Genomic DNA, 18,030 nt, shown 5'->3' with positions numbered 1-18,030 from the left:
GAGGGCAGGAAATCTTTCACCAGTGGAATGTGTCAAGCACAAGAACAGTAAAAATGGAAAGAGGGAGATACATACTGTAATATACCCCAAAATTCTCTCATCTAAGTTTAAAACATGAAACAGATGGATTGTAAAAGAAGGGATCATAGTCTGACTGCTATTGATCTCTGGAAATAAAGCAGAATATAGCAGGAGATCTTGTTTAAATATAATAAAACACATACCACATGGCAGCTGAAATTTGCCTGTAACATGCATTGCTTAAATACATCACAAAAAATCATATACATATACATTTCCTTGTACACTGCACTTTATATTTAACCGTCAGACTTACAGTACATTTCGCAGACATTTGTGACATCCTCAGTGACTCCCAAACTCCAGCAGAGGTGAGGGGAATCAGTATTGCAGCATTCTTGTAGAAATGTCACAGTTTCTGCACTACTGTACAGGTAATTGAGGTGAACTGAACTGAATGCATCACTCTTGAATAAAGCAATTGCAGTAACTGATGGAGATGTTTGGTAGATTTTATGTAACTTTAGTCTTTTAGCATAAATTGTATCTTATCAAATACTGTACCATTTATTCGTACATATCCTAAGTGCTCAGGGGAACATCAGTATAGTTTAAATGTTAAAAAGTTGGCGGATGTGGCTGAAGTCTACTGCAACAGAAGTAATGGCAGCATACATTTTTCAGATGCCAATTAAAATGTAAAAAGCAGTGGGGTGGACTACAGAACCTCATGTTTTCAGGCTGGTTAAACAAGCTGATACAGCATCTGCAAACTACTTTGAAAAGAAAATGAATCTTTTTAAAAAGAAAACTGAAGGCTCAACAGTTTTCGTAACAATTTCTCGCACAGTAGTGTGTTGACCAAACACTTACAGGCTGTGTTAAAGTGATGTTCTGAACTGTAACACTGCAGAGGTGGCTGCAGTAAGAAGTGGTATTAATGACCCCCGTGGAGTGTGTACCCAGCAGGACTTGTGTGTAAGGAGTGCGCATAGTTTTGAATGGTGCCAGAGGTCAGAGCAGAATGCAGTTAAACAAGCTTGCTTCTTACTGGCAGTTACCTGTTTTTTTTCTTATTGTATATCCTGCTCTTATTCTCATCTTTATTTTTAGTTTATTAGTGAGATTGACCAGCTTTAAGTAATGCCATTACAGAGCTTCTCACATATTTACCACAGTAGTACTCTGGACCTTTGCAAGGAAAACTTATTTGCATATCTAGTGTGGTTACTTTAAAAATGACTTGTCACTGGAGGCTTGTTTTCATCACTGTCATTGGGATTCTCAATATGAGTGTTCCCAATAACCAGAAAGTGTGGTAACAACAAAGAAACTAGTCATCAAGTCTTTGATCTAAAAGAACAGCTAAACTAAATTAAAGTATGGAGTTTGTCTCAGTCATAAAGCACTCTCTGTTTTTTGTCTTTTTAAGACATGGAAATGACTGAAAGAAACTTTACCTACTCTCATACTTGCATATTTATGCCTCTTTCCCAGACAGTTTCTCTATTTTTCTATAAATCCATATATTTATATTGCTCAACAGCTTGCTGACATTGTTAGCTCTTAATGTGACACCGGGTCACAGACTGCTGTATACTATATAGCATGAGTTGTTATGCTGTGTTGTCGTAGCTGCTATATTTCTGTTACATTCTGTTCTGTTCGTTGAAATAATAAATATAAATGCAGGTTCTGGTTCCTTTTTCTTCTATTCACAAACAAATTCAAAGCATTTGTGTCATTTAACTTAAAACTAGATGATTCATTGTTGGGATGAGAAAACGCCTGGATAATTTTTCCCATCTTTGAAGTTTGAAATCTGAGAATTAAATATAATCATATAAAATATCTACTATTTTACTCCATTACCATGATTGTTCCTTGCACCACGTATTTGTGTTGACTTTGTAATGTATGTCTACTTCACTGAGATGTTTAACGTGCTGGGTGAGAAATGTTACCACATTGTTAGCAAGTCTCACTTGTCACTGGCTGGATGAACCACAGCCTAAATAGAGCTCTTCTCTTTTTCTCTGCTACCTCTGTACCAGAGCTGTTATTTACAGCCATGAGTCATAAAATTTGATCTAATATAAAACACTGTTTATGGAAATATATGATGAGAAATGGGCATATTTTAAGATAATGTGTAAGGGAATATTGGCTTTTTCTTGGAACTACACTCAATTGCATTGTTCCTTGCAGATGAAGATATCTAGTGCAATAACTCTCTGTGTTGCTGGCAGGGAACCTCATACTGTAGGTAATGTAGCACGATCATAATCTGCACTGGTCTAGTTTCATACATCAGTTATTTGAATAATGTAAGAGTGCCTATTTGCTGTTTGTCTTTGACATCTGTATATTTTAAATCATTTTTCCACAGTTCAGTGTCCTACTACTTAGTTGACCTCACATAAAAATTGGGGGAGGGACTATAGATTAGCTTGGCTGCTCATCAATCTGTCATACACAAAGCTGACATGTCAGTAATCAAATTTTAAGACATCTCTGGGGAATAATGGCTGTCATTATTCATTTCTGACATTTTCTGAATTACACTGATTAGCCTAAAGGGGCAATGCATTGTTTGTTTATTGTCTAGGCTATATGTCATGCTTAATATATTGAATGCTACTGATAAGAGCCGAATACCATTCCCATTGGAAGTAGGGTGAGTGTACCATAACAGCTGTTCAATTTTCTGTTACATTTATTACATTTCTTACTGGAATTATACTGCATCAGTTTAATCTAGTGAAATAATTTCAACATTATCTACCATCATCAAGATTAAACTAAGTCTAAGCAGCACATTGTTTGTAATATTGTCAGCACAGTATGGAATATTTGTTTTCGCAGGATGGCAAAGTCATGACCTGCCCTACTCTCCCTCTGGTTAGCTTAACCTAATATTGTTACCCTAATCATTATCTCTCACTCATCATGCCTTATTCTAACCAACCCAACCAAGGCTGATTGAGGGTAATGGCATGTACATGTTGAACACCAGTGAACCCCTCCACACCAAAGGTGACATCTTTTGGACGTTCCTTCCCTCTAAACATCTGCATCATTTGTGGAAAAAAACCCCAATGTTGTCTAGATACCATTTGCTTCCTGAAAGCTGATGGGTAAAGTCATTCTGTATTGTCTTGACTTAACTCACAAAGTTGATAAATGGCAGGAAGATTTGTGCAACATGCAGTCTGTAATCGCAATATTGTAGACACCATATTCATATTAGCCATTGGATGTGTTAGATTTGTCTTCTCCATGCACTGTCTACAAATCTGTCTACAGGTTCTTTCCTATTCAAGGTCAAAGATGATCTGTAAGGGAGAGCATTGTCAGCACTCTTCTCTTATTTCCCTCCTCCTCATCCTCTTCCTCTCTGTCTCACTTGTCCTGTCCTGCAGTGGAGAGAGCTGGCAATCGTTCAGTGTAACAACTTGGCTCTGATTAATTGGCTGTTTAGAAAAAAAACATGGTCCTTGAACAGTCCCGGTTGCTTTAAAGCAACTAATTTTAGATGGAGTCTGAAGTGTGAAAGTGCATTTGTGTTTATTTGTGGATAGTGAGCACAGTGAGTTCTCCTCTTAATTGTATTGGACAGTGAGGTTGAGGCAATTCTAACATACCCTACCCTGTCTGTACTGAACATCCCCTTTGAAACTTCCTCACAGACACTCAAATGCTGTTCCCTACCTGGTTTCATTGCCTGACTAAAAAACATTTGGCATCATATTCAAGACACATAACCTAATAAATAAAGTATTTGTTTACACAGACAATTTTCTTCCATTGCCCTGCTTTCCTGACACATGGGGAATAAGCTTGTCCTTTCTTATTGATGACAAAGTTAAACCAAAGTGTATCTCAGTGGTTCAAACTATAAAACAGATGGACTCATTACTGTTTATGTTTTTTATTCCAATGGCAGTACTCTCAACTCAAGAAGTGATTGTTTATTTTTGGTGATTTAATTGTCTATAGCCATGTTATAGTATAGTGATAGTGCTTTGAGCCAAACAGACAGATAATGTCAGCGTGCTACCATTCCCACAGTCACAATCCAATTGCCAATGTTTAACAGATATAATATTGCATGGTAACATTTGTTACTTCACAGCAGATGCTCAGGCTGATGGGAAAGTCGTCTGTTTTGCACTTATTTCTTCATATAAACATATTGGACTAAAAAAGTATTGGACTAATTAAACATTTGATCTGATGATTGTGCTTGATGAAAATGCAGAGGATTGCAAAAGTCAGTAGGATTCATCCTCTGGGCAACTAAATTTCATAATAGTCTATGCATTTGTTGTAGAGTTGTAGTGGACTGGCATTGCCACCACTAGAGACACACAGCTAGTACCTCTAAAAATGGCAATTTGAAAAAAAGAAAGAATATGGTGGCCTGTTGTAGACTGCATTAGTAATTCAGACTACATATAGAAGCAGATTAATGGAAAAATTATTCTTCGAATCTGGAAAAGGAGATGGCAGATATTTATTGCAGATGGCTAAACTATAGGTGTATAGATTGAACCCTACTTTTTGAATGACAGTGCGGCACTCACTAAAGATTGAAAGACAAGCTGATGAAGGTAAAGCTTCTAATGGAAGATATGACTGCACTGTTTGACAAATGTCTATACAAATCTTTGCTTAATTTGTATGAGTTATCTTGTCTTAGAATGGGGTTTATCTTTCCTATGATCATGTTACTACTTAGAATGTACCTATCCTCATATTTGTAATGTAAATTATTTCTTTCCTTGCCTCCAGACAAACTGACAGCCCTTTGTAGCAATATTGACTGATAGTCATAGCCTGCTCAGATTCCACTTATTTCCCCTCCAGCCACTTGCTCAGAAAACCTGTCATTGCTGACTTCAACAGAAAATAATTTTGTTATATAATGTAGAGGGGAAGTGCTTTGAACCCGATGCCTTTAAGTGAATTGATTAATGTTTATTTTAGCTCTAGCAGAGCAGCCGTAAATGCCCTTAAGTAATAATCACCTTTACTTTGTAAATACTCTTGTGTGAGTTTCCTTATCCTTGCCGGACATCCTGTTTTAATATTCATTTAACAAGGAAATTATGCAATTTCACCTTATTAAGGAAAATACAAAAAAGCAGCAAAAAAGTATTGAAACATAAATGCACATTGTCCAGCCTTGCTGGGAAGACTATTAGACTGAGAATGAACTATATTCAGAAGCAATTGGCTGTATCTATTCATATGTGTGTTCCAGTCTTTTTATAAACTATCTGGAATTGTCCAGCTTACAGACATGCAAGACTGATTAATCCTCTGCCACAGCTTAATCCTCACACCTCACCTCAACCAGGCATTAATTTCCCCTGGAAATGGGGAATAAGAACTGAATATGTGGCTATTTAGAAGGGAGTGTATGTGTCGTGAGGGAGAGGAGATAAATGAAAAAGAAAAAAGAAAAACGAGGAATCTAGGGGTAGATTAATGGCTTTGGACACCCAGCTTTCCTCGTCTCAACCTCATTGAATCCCCTACCGGCTGAACAGATTTTCAGAGGCACACGGCTTTGTTAGATTATCAGTACAACATTGTGTGTTTCTAAGAATTAGCTTTGCTCCCAGGGGTCAGCCAATCAGGAACAAAGACCCCCACCAGCAAGGTTGATGTGTTTCCCCTCCAAGAACTGGGGACTGAAATTAGACTTCTATCTAAACGTACTGTACATGTGAGGATGTTTTGGAACAATAAAATAAGAAATGTATCTCCACATGACTGGAATAGGAAGTGCTCTATGGTGTAATGACCATAGTATTAAGAAAATAATCAGAGTTAGATATATTCTTATATATTTAGCTAATTTGTTTTATTAAGTACAAATTATTATTTACTTACTTTAGCAGTGTTTTCACCGATCAAAAAATGAACATAAGAGATGTTTTTTTGTCAATCTTCTCTTGGGTTACTCTTGAATTTTAATGCCAGGTGTAGAGTAGAGAGCTAGCTAATCCAGTCAGCATGTGCAACTTAACTGTGCTTTTTGTAGAAAGTTAATTACAGACATGGGGAGGACAAAAAGTGAAATCTCTGTTTGACGTGGATGTCTCAACGGTTAGCCTTAGTCCTTTTACCCACACATACAATTACTCCTCAGCAGACTCTTTACAACTCTCTAAAAACTCTGAGTTTGCACTTGTTGTTAGGTGTTAAGAATGGACCATGTGGTCATTCATTAATATTTCAGCACCACCACAAGTGCTGAGCTAAGAGCCTCGCTGCACATTTTGTACCGATTAGACAAAGGACAAACTGGAAAATAAAAAAAGACACCTTTACTGAATCCAGTGAAGTAAGGATTAGATATTTATTGAATTGATATAGCTACATTAGCATGCTGTTTGTTTGAGTTCTGGCTGTCACTGATATTATGTTGGGTGAATTGTCTCAGGACATGTGTAACATTTAATTTTTATTTAATTTACTGTAAAATAATGTAACAGAAAGAAACACTGCATGACTTAATTGAATCTGTGAATGACCTAAAATTACAATATTGTGTAATAATCACATATTTAGTTTTTTTTAAGGATTTGTCATCAAAGCGTTAAAAAAAGTTCTATCGTGTTGATTTATGCAGTGCTAGTGCGAAAAAATCTGTAGTTCCAGTGCAAGTCTCTTTATCCCTCCTTGCCCTCATATATATATATGGCATCATCATTTCAACTCTTCTATTTGACAGCCTTAATTGAAAAAGGTAGAGTGAGTGTTTGCTTCTGTTTTATGTACCGCCTCTACTATCTGTCATTGTGTATTGTCCCCTTCTCCTCTGCCTATCCTTGCCTCTGGGTTTGGTATGCAGGAAGCTTAGCTAAAGAGAATTTCACTGAGTTCACCCCAACTGTCGGACGATGTCTCCCTGTCTGCTGGCTGGCGCTGCGTGTGGGTGTGTGTACGTGGACGTAGGTGTCTGAGTTCTTGTGCGGTTATCAGGCTTGTGTGTGTGTGTTTCCATTAGTCTTATGGCTTATGGCTGTCCTTGGGGAGTTAGATGAAGCTCTCCATCACTCTTGGAACAAGGACTGAGAAAAGAAAAAAGGGAGCAGTGTAGAGAGGTATAAGAGAGGAAAAATAGAATGAGGCCCTGATAGTGTATTGCCATGCTATCTATCTATCTATCTATCTATCTATCTATCTATCTATCTATGTGAAGATGTATAGTACAATTGTGCCCTGTATTACAGGTTTAATGGTCGACAGTTAATATAAATAAATATACGTTATATACAGCATAAAGGCTCTTTACGCTGTATATATAACGCTCAACAAAAGGCGCAGTGGTGAATGGCTGATTGTGGAACACAAATCAGATTAATGTCATCATGCAGGTTGGGGAAGCACAGCAAAAAATCTGATTGGATTAGAGATTTACGTGGTGGAGACGTGACAAATCACCAGCAGAATATGTGTAGTTACGTTGAACAGCTTTTCTATGACACAGTACATATAACGTTTCATGCCTGCAATAGCATTCATATTAACTGCAGAATTTCAGAAACACTCGTTTGATTTCTGGGTGCGTTTGTATGCTCAAAATCCCAGTTGGTTTTGTTTACATGAAATATGAGAAACCTGGTTATTCTTATGCCTGGTACATAATTCTGTACAGTATCCAGGTTTCTGATCATCTGTGTGCAGCTTTGTCATGTTCAGAAACCAGGATGAGGTGGTTACATACCACAGTATCCCTCTTTTCTGTTAAAGTACTCCAGGTAATATTTAAAAGAGAGACTTGATTGAACAAATATATTTTATTGACATGTGCACAATAAAGATAGGAAATGGATAGGATGAATTGCCATGTTGCAATGATTTCACGCTGAAATTACAGCTGACAACAGCAGAGAGAACACATTTAAAAATGTAACTGGGAGAGTAAACACCCATAGTCAGCTGATAAGGAGAAGTGGGAAGAGAAAGCAAATAAGCGACAGAGAGAGAGAAAGTTGTGATTGAATGAACATGAAGTCTTCCTGATTTAACTTATACTAGGCTTCATATCCATATTATTTCTCACAACCAGGATAAGATATTTACACGCTGAACACAGCTTTGATACTCCAAAAAAACCTGATCAGTGATAAACGACCAACCAACAGATAAATGTGCATGTTCTACATGGCTCACTAGTATGATACTTGTTTTGACTAATGAAAGATGTCAACATTAATGTTGAAAATGATCTCATGTTGTAGATCACAGCTTGGATGTTGCAGGCCCCAGACTCTTAACACACAGTTGTAAAACTGGCACTGGGCTTTCACTCTTCATAACTGCCTGAGATTATTGACAAGGAAGTACAGACATGCGGTGTGTGAGTAATATATTAGATAAAAGGGAGTGTGTGTGATGGTGACTTCTCACAGAGAAAGGTTAGGGACCTTTGGGAGTCGTCTCATTATCCGCGTGCTTGTCTGCGTGCCCGCACACAGACACAGTGCATGTGCTTATTTTACTGCAGCACTCGGGAGAGGGGCTAAAGCTTCTGCAATTAATAAAGCTAATGGTTATTGGCTGGTGGCTAGTGACCAGGATATGAGATGTCTGATTGACCCCGAGGTAAACATGGCACTTTATGGGTTAACAAATTCCTTCTAGAAGGAAATGGAGCTTTTATGGGAGGGAGGGAAAGGGTCATTTAAAGCGAGAAGGACAAAGTGGATGAGAAGCCTTATACGTGTCTAATAGACTTCTCGAATGACTGTCATTTAATTAAGATGGATGGCATAAATTTCTTTTAAGCTAAATACATGTGTGGGTGGTGTGTGTGTGTTCTTGAGTGCAAAGGCGTGCCTGCATCTTCTATTTGGAATTGACCTACCTGCAGGATTAGGGTGGGAAGACGCTGACTTTCATATTAATGAGATAAGTGTTGTAGTTATTTATTTTTTACTAAAAAAAAAAAAAAGAGGTGTGACATTTCCGTACAGCCTGAGACATCTGAGTTCAGCGATCTCAACTATAGCATAGGGAATCCAAATGACAGGAATATCATGATGGTGTTGTCATGATGATTCAGGTGGGAGGAGCTGCGTGGCGATTTTGTACAGGTGGTCTTGACTGTGCAGGTCTGGTACCTCCAGCTCCAGCTGCCTGTGATGCTTTTGTCCTCTCGTGCTCTTTCTCACAGGTTTTGGTGCACTGCAGCCCTGAATTCTCTCAGACGTGCTGCATTGATATTCAGGGCCTGTTTCTGATCCCCATCACTGCTCTCTCTCTCTTTCTCTCTCTCTCTCCCTGTATGGCTCCCTCTTTCCAAAAACTCTCTCTTTTCTTACCCTATCCAAGATAAATGGTATTAACAGTTGTTGTTACAGTGCGTATATTGCCACTAAACACAATCATGATATATGAACTGCTCAAAGTTGGTACAAAGTTAGAGAGAGGGTAATTCCTCACTTAAAGAAGAGCAATGTTTTGCTGACTAAGAGTTTGACTATGTTATATGGTTAATCTGATTGGTTGTAGTTTGCCCAAGATAGATGAAGCTCTCTCTCCTGATGATGCTGGAGTGAAGGTGCTGTTCAGTTTAATAATCTAATTTTTGTTCCAGCTGCTCTAAATTGACCATGATTTGAACTTATATCTTATCATATTAGATCAGAAATGTGCGCAGTGTCCTTAATTAGACCAGTTCCCCTACACAGCATATATACAATGATATACAGTGTATAACTCTATGCATCCAAATATTCAAAAAGCAACAGCAACAGGAGGCAAACTACTTTAAGTGAACAATTTTAGCATGCCGTGTGAAGTGTGGGTTTCTTTAATGATGCTCTGCAGTAAAAACCCAGTGCAAGGCATGGTGTCTCAGATTAATGCCAGCCTCAAAAGGATGTCTGCAGTAGTTGAAGCTTGCTTAGCAAGCCTAATAGCTTGACATTAAACATGACAGAATCCAGTCTTTCTTGGAAGAGCCACAGAGTAGTCCCTTTTCTTTTTCTCTTTGGTACCAACATTGTGCTGAACGCTTCATTTTTGTGACTCCAAACTTGTCAGATAACCGAGGTTGTACTCCTTCTCGAAACGGAACGATTGTGCAGCAGTAGTGCTACTACTGTACAGCATTTGAAAACTTTACAGTACTGTAGGTATGTCAGCATATGCTATATATTGTCAGCTGTCCCAGCCCAACCTTGAGGTGCACAGCTCGGCTGTGTTTTACATGTATACATCCCAGTGCGTAACCTAAAGTGAAGGAATGCTGCTAGTAATGCTGGTGCTGTCCAAAATCTGACCAGGTGTATTCATATAATACACCTGTGACGCGAGAGAGATAGAGAGAGTGTTACATGCTGGGAGAAAGACCCGGAAAAAATACACACACCGACAAAACAGAGATGAAAACAGAAACACAAATAAGAGAGAGCGAGAGAGAGGGAGAGAGAGAGAGAGAGGGGCAACAGTTTGACACAGGCTCCTGCTCCCCCTCCTCTTCCCCTTCTCTCCCTGCAAGCAGTGACAGGATGAGATGTGGGATAGTGACGTGACGGCAACATGACACAAAGCTGTTATCCTCGCCTGTCTTGACTGGCTTGCTGGATAGCCAGATGACTGGCTGGAGCAGAACAGGTGTGTTTGTGCCTATGTGTGTGTGTGTGTGTGTGTGTGTGTGTGTGTCATGGAAGAGCCAGACACACACACACACACACACAGAGGCAAACCAAAGCATTATGTCCTGCAGCTATCATGTCCACTGGAGTGAGCTGTATGCAGGTTTGCATGTGTTGTATGGGTATTCTGATCTGCAGAAGACAGGAATAAGCCTGACAATGATCCATGTCCTTGAAAGTTACCCTCTCCTCCTCCTTTTCCCTCACCTCCATTTCATTTTTTCACTAATGCACTCTCTTCTACTTTACCAACATCTTTCATTCTTGTTTCAGCCATTAGTGCCTCCCCAGTTTTTCTCCTTTCAGTCTTTTTTTCCTTATGTTTAACCTCTTGCTCCTTTCACCTTTCTTGCTCCAGTGCTTCTCTTCCTACCTCTATTTAGTCCTTCTATTCCCTATCCAGTCATTTAATGAAATGGGGTTGCGGTCATGTCTACAGTGGACCTCCTACTCTGCTCTGAGGGCAAAATGTCACACAGAGAGAGTAAGAAAGATTTACCACATCTGTTCCATCCTTTCTTTTCTTTCTCCATCCTGCCAAGCTCTTATCAATTTATATTTCCCTCTATCTATCTTGATCGTACCATAAAGTCAATAGACAGCTTTGTCAAGTGAAGAGCAACATCTCTGCTATGCAGCACTGTTCTCACACACACAGTGAGACACTCACACACACACGGCCACCCCTACTGCCTGTTGACATGGTACAGGCTGTGCATTGAGACAGCCCCAGCTGAGGCAGTAGCAGTGAGTGTGCAGCTTAGCGAGTCTTCACACACACACGCACACCTACACTCACTCACACACACATACACACACACACACACATGCTGCACACGGCCGCTGTGGTTAGTCCGCTTCTGCATGTGCCGCCGCAATATCATTTTTAGGTGGGAGGATTTTCACGTCACGGTGATGGTGGTGATTACCTTGCTGCCATGTAAGTATACATTGTCCTCGTGTGAAACATGAATGAATGAATGAATGAATGAATGAACAGCTTATCAGTGTTTGCTGGTCTCGCTTTTGAGATTTTTTTTGTTGGCGTAAATCATCTTCATGTCGAGAGGCTGTGATGTGTGAATACGAATCAGAACACGTTGTTCAAGGTGTGTTTGTGTTTTATGGGGACAGATCATGGATCATATTGTAGCCCTGTATCATTAGGTAAGGTAGATAAGAAGCAGGTGATCTGATATGAGTGGGAAAGGAGAGATGGGGAGGATGTTCCTGCAGAATGAGCATTTGATCTCAATCATCTCTCACATTGATGTATATATGTATGCATATACACAACATGCAGATATACAATATATCATGCATGTTGTGTAGGTCAAGCTCTAATTTTGGGGACAGATCTAATCTTCTTGTGTTGTAATTTCTCTCTAGATGAAGATGTTTTATTGCACACCTCTTCACTCATGTCAGGCCATCTGTTGGCAGCATGAAGTCTGCAGTCCCTCTTCTCTGTCACACTTACTGACTCGCTCTGTCACAGCAGCAGGCTTCGCTGCCGTAACTGATCATGTGTGTTTGCTGGCTAGCTGTCTTCACCGCATTAGCTAACCCAACTAATTGGCACACTGAATGGATTAATCGGGTACATTATCACCTCTCCTCCTTGATATGTTGGCTATCTGCTTCTCTGGATGGCTGGTTGACTGGATGATTACAGTCAGTTCCCAGTGAATTAGTAATTTGACTGGCTGGTTAGTTGAATGTTTTTTGTCCAATCAGCTGACTGATCCTGACTGATGGGGTCACTTGGCTTGTGGTCTGGTTGGCTGATTTGTCAGTCAGTTCAGTCGACGGTTAGTCAGTGTGTGCGCCTGAAAAAAATAACTCCATTCAGAAAAACATCAGTACCGCTAGGCGGTCAAACAGTCGACCATTTGCCTAACCACTAGGTCATTCAGCCATTCATGCATTCATTCAGTCAGATAGCCAGTCATTCAGTCATACATTTAGTCAGTCAGCCACACTGTTAGACAGGCTGTCATAGGAAATTGATTGTGCCCCTGTTGGGGCTGTGATGACTGTGTGACCTCAAGCGTCAGCTCCACTGCACCAAGACAGTCAGACAGCTCAGAAGCAGCATGCCAGTCCTCTTTCTGTCCCTTTCACCCTCACTATATCGCTAACTCAACAACATGCAACAACATGCAGGACGCAAGACAAGACATTCATAAATAAAAGTATGCAGTAATTTGCTTACCGAGTGAAAATTAATTAAGGAAGCAAATGAAAGATAAAAAAAAAGATGTAAACATAATTTTAGATCTTGAAACACACATTTCACACACACACACACACACACACACATGCAGCACACGTTTGATGATGCGCAAAGCAAGCATGCAGTGACATATTCCACTACTCTTTTTAACCTAAGAGTAGATAAAACAAGCCTGAAAAGATGAAAGTCGACATGTCAAGTTTTCATTTCCACATCAGTCCACCGTATACTGTAAATATTGTATGACGAACTTTAATTAGTCCATCACTTGCAGCTTGGAAATACTAATGTTCCCTTTTCCATGTGAAGGCACTTAATGCATGCATATACATAAAAATATATGTGCAGCTTTCTAGTATTTCTTCATGCTCCTGAAATTCATCATATTTTAGATGTGATTCAACAATCATTTAGAACAACAGATGTGTATGTGTAACTAGCCTACAGAGAAAATCCATCTTGCTCTGCTCTGTCATATCTCATATTGTCAAGAGAGAATCTGTTGGCGTCGCAGTGCATTACATTTTGCTGTGTCATCATCACCTCTGTGTAGCATAGCGACAAACACTGTGCTAAAGCACACTTGACATTTTTCCAATAAAAATAAGCCAGGCACAGGTACAGTAAGTACTCATTTATTTCCTTTTGTCTTGTTGGAGTAAACAAAATGACAGGCAACGATAGATGATGCTTGATACCATTATAAATAACTAATTTTGATTTTGTAAGCTTCTCTACCAGTGGAAGAATTCATAGAAAGCAGAGAAGGAGAGGAAAGAAGAGAGATGAGGAGGGAGATTGGGGGAGTACAGGTAGCAACTGAGAGACTGCTGTTATGCTATTTGAGGAGATTAAATTTAATCTGTACTCCTAAATCAGCCTAATGTTTAAAAGTAATGAGCTGCGCCTCAAATCTTTTAAAAGAACTGTCTGCCTGAATATAGAGCGTGGTCATATGCTGTCCAGATTAAAAAGCTCTTAGAAAAAATTGGGCTATATAAATAAAACTGACTCTTGTGCTTAATAATATTGCCCCTTAGTTGTTGTCTTTCTGCATTTTTTCTTATTATTTTCCCCTAGTTTTGTCTTAAATGTTAAAACTGGGTGCAATTAAATGCATAAGAGAGCCCCAAATTAGCTGGACTAAGTCGATTTACTGTGCTATATGTGCAATTTCAAATACAAGTAGCAAGTTATATGATTTATAATTCATGAGTCTCAATGCTCAGCGTTATCAATTACCTCTCAGCTTGCAGTTTTCTGTGGAAGAAATATTTTGAACTTTGGTACTACATCATAAAATGTACTGCAGACACTGTGAACATAAGCTGGGTTGAAAGCAACTGCAGGCAGTCACTTGCCATTGACACCCACTTGAAATGTCACATTATTAAGCATAATATATAATCAAAGGCATCTGTGTTTTTCTAATTAATTTTATCCAGGTAAAATGTCTGTGTTCTAGTCACCCGTTATGTGAGAATCTGACAGCATGAAGTTCTATGTGATGCAGAGACAGTGACTAATAGCTTTTTTGTTATCTCTATTACTCACCTGTCAGTCATTATATATTTTTATGGTGTGTTGCCTGTTATTTGTTTCAGGAGATTTTTTTGTCCTGGTGAACGTGGACTTTTTTCACAGCCTGTTGGTTTCCATATGTTTGAGTTGCTTCTTGGCACACAACTATTTAGTGTGTGAAACAGTATATACATTTGCTTTTGCACAAAAATATTTCTGCTTTCTTGTTCACTTCAGTATGATGTGAAATCAGACTATGTGTGATTAAATCTTTTGGGCACTTTAGTTGAGCAAGCACAAGTTGGAGTGCTTTTGGGGGTTGTAGGCATGTTTTTCAGTAATTTTCAAATTTTTATTTAAAATTAATCTTCAGTGTTCGTGTTTTTTGCTTTACTTGGTGGAGGTGCTCACATCTCTTTCATTTTGCTGTTTTTTTATCTTTAAACATTCAAATGAAATATAATAGTTACTTTGTGTATTGTAACCTTGATTTTCCACTTGCCAACAAAAGCCCCCCATATCAGAGGCAAATCGGCACATGAGATTTGCTCTGTGCTCGCAAAATGGCGCCCAGTCGTTATGTGTGAACTGATCTGAAAGATGACAAGCAGGCTAAATAGATGATTGTGCCAGGGAGCCATGCAACAAGCTGCATCCAATGAGGGCAGAGACGTGTCATTTCTCGTGTATGTTTTCTTGACAAAACATAGTTTGGAGAGCAAACATACATCAGTCATGCACTGTGCAAACCATAATGACTTCAAGATTCACAATTATGGCACGAAAAATGTTGTTACAGTGATCTGCCGACTTTTAAAAACCATGTAGTGTGACCAAGGTTAATAGAGGTGTTGGTTTTGAAGATTAGCAGTGTGCTGTGTGTCACAGTCTCTTTTACTCCCAATGGCAGCACCAAAGTCAGATATTCTGAAATCTTACAACTTGTTTATTTAGCAATGCTGCACTTCAACATCTATTTTTGCATATAAAATGTTGATGAGTAATTGTTTTGTGCATTTGTGTCTACTAGTATTAGTTCCATGATCAAAGAGGGGCGCAGAGAGCAGTTAGTAAAGCAGTAAATTCAGTAAAAGTGGTGACATCAGCTTGTATCGTCATCATTAGCTGATAGTTAATAGCTACACTTATATTGCCAGTGCCCATTTTAGGAAAATCTGTAGGATGACAGTTCAAAACAAATACAAATTTATAGCAGTTTGCACTTGTTAGGTAGCTGATGTAATTCAGTCAACCCATATAAGTAGCAGATATTATGTATTCTGTAAAATATGACAGTCTTCTTCTTATGCACACCAAGGCCAGATTAAATGAGTATTGTCACTCATTCCCTCCTTTTAAATTATTTTTTTTAAATGTATTTTTCTCCTCTCCTCCTCATGTATTCAGTCCCCTTCTAGCACACTTAGCCTGCATGTGTTGAATTTAATTAGACCAATAACTCCCTTGTGATTTCTGCAGGCTCATCTGGAGCAAGGAGAGGGCCGCAGCAGTCTTTTTTTTTCTTCCTGTCTTCCAGTGACCTTGCAGCAGGAAGTTAATGTGTGTGTGGGAATGTGTGCACAAGGTGTACAGGTGTGTATTGGAAAGCATGAGTGAGTGTGTGATCTTGCTGAGTGACTCCATGAATATAAATGCAGGTACAGTGCTTAATATAATTTATAGCTTTATCTTGTATACCCAAGTCCGTAAAAAAAGTTTCACTGGCTCTCAGTCTTCAGAATGTCTCATTTGTGATATGGGGGATAGTTAATTAAGACATGCAAACTAGTGCATGAGACTAGACTAAAACGGCTACTCGTGAATGATTTGTAAGCCCTCTTTTGTTCTTTTAACAGTTAGATAGACGTGTTCGTCTCTGTGCATACTGCAGCCAATATTACACCATTACAGTTTCTCCTTATCTCCCTCTAGACAGCTGAATTCAAAGCTAGTCTATCTTTCTAGGCCTTATGCCTGTTGTCCTATTTTTCACTGAAACCTAGATCTCCAGTATCTGTCCTTTTCTTCCTTTGCCTGAACCAATGGTTGTCCTCCCAAAACAATGACACAAATGCATCACCAGGCAGATGTTTTGTTAGCTATTGTTGTGGATGTTTGTGCTGTATGCTTGGTGGCACCATTAGACAGATTGCTTACAGATACCAATTCCTCACATGCACATGTCCACCCCCACCCAGCATACGATCCTAACAGACTCCAAATTTCCCCCTGTAGGAAGACTTGGGCATTATATAATGAACCACTTGCAGGCAACGAGACAGGCAGGCTTACAGGCAAAGCAGCAGTTCAAAGCGAGAACAAGCAGACAGGCGTGGTGGTTTATTTAAATCTACGCAGGGAAAGTGGTAGAGATAAAAACGTACGGGGATGTAAATGCTACAAAATCATCAAACAGGAATGATGACAAATGTGGATTCAGTGGCCATCCCTCTGGATTGACTGATACTACAACACAAAGCAGATGATGTAAATGTACTCTGGTTTATTAGGCTAATTCTAACCACATGTTGCTTATTGTGACTGATGTTCAGGATCAGACTGGGCATTCATTCGTTTGGAATGATAGCAGACAGTTGGCACAAATTAACTTGTAATTTTGAGGATTAAGGGCTTTATTCACTTGTCCTCCAGTTTATCTGAGAACATCAATATTATTTCTTAGATTCATAAAGTTTTATTCTAGGCAAGTCCTTGATGTAATGATTGTTCAGATATCAAATCCAACTGGCAACAGTCAAGAAGAGCTGAGCTTGTGAAAGGGAAAGAAAAATAGAGCAGAACGATGTTTCACCTTCATGTTTGCTTGTGTTATATGTTGTAGCTGCACCACAAGAGCTTGTTTTTGTGAGATTCAGGAGATGATGACGGGGTTATAGAACACAAGTAGTGTGCAGTCGCCATCTTCACCTTGTCATCACGTGTATGCTCCCCACATCAAACTTATCCTCAAGTGTGTTCTGTGTCTGCTCATGTTTGACAGCTGAAAAAATGTGTCACTGCCAGTCAAAAAGTGTGAAAATTTTAAGAGTGTCATCCAGTCAATTTTATTTGGATGTCTGTACCTTAGTGTACTGGTACCTTGAGGCTCACAAAATCTCCCAGTTTCATGTTAAAAATAGATATATTATTCTGTTCTATTCTATTTCTTCCTGTTTACCTCAGATGTCTTTTGACCATGTATGCCCATTTAGTTGGACAGGAAGGGCTTCTTCTGTAAGAAGCTGTATCATGCTTTTTGATCCCTGGGTGTTTTCCGGACACAGATTAAGCAGCTTGTCATGCTGAAAAACAGCAGAGTGCTTCCATAAAAAAAGGCTTACAAATCCAGGAACAGATGTGTAATCTGAGGTCAGGAGCCACCAGGCTCACAGTGAATCAAAAAAAGACAAGAAGCAGGAGACAGGGGGTCAGACCCATTTAGTTTACAACTACTGGGTTTTGTTTTTTGTTGACACCGATAATTGCTCTTCTTAATTAGTATACGTGTAGGTAGAACGATCATGTCTTGTCATACCTATTTGTAAGAGAACAAATGCTCACATCATCATCATT

The 18,030-nt window shown here is 39.1% G+C and overlaps 1 protein-coding gene across 12 annotated transcripts in view; it reads left to right on the top strand.

Annotated features, from left to right (window-relative positions):
• atp2b2 (ATPase plasma membrane Ca2+ transporting 2) overlaps window positions 1-18,030 on the top strand; it is a 110,915-nt gene that overhangs the window by 13,153 nt on the left and 79,732 nt on the right. For 5 of the 12 annotated variants that reach the window (XM_027279674.1, XM_027279675.1, XM_019277319.2 and 2 more), the window contains exon 1: window positions 11,456-11,640. The exons of 1 other annotated variant lie outside the window; for it this stretch is intronic. The gene's annotated coding sequence lies outside the window, so the exon portion shown is untranslated. Of the gene's footprint in view, window positions 1-11,455; window positions 11,641-18,030 lie in introns of those variants that run through there. 6 more of the 12 variants (XM_019277312.2, XM_010744545.3, XM_019277314.2 and 3 more) reach the window with 2 other exon arrangements.

Source organism: Larimichthys crocea, chromosome VI (genome assembly GCF_000972845.2).
Source record: "Larimichthys crocea isolate SSNF chromosome VI, L_crocea_2.0, whole genome shotgun sequence".
Lineage (NCBI taxonomy): Eukaryota > Metazoa > Chordata > Actinopteri > Sciaenidae > Larimichthys > Larimichthys crocea.
This window is presented reverse-complemented; position numbering and strand designations above follow the sequence as displayed.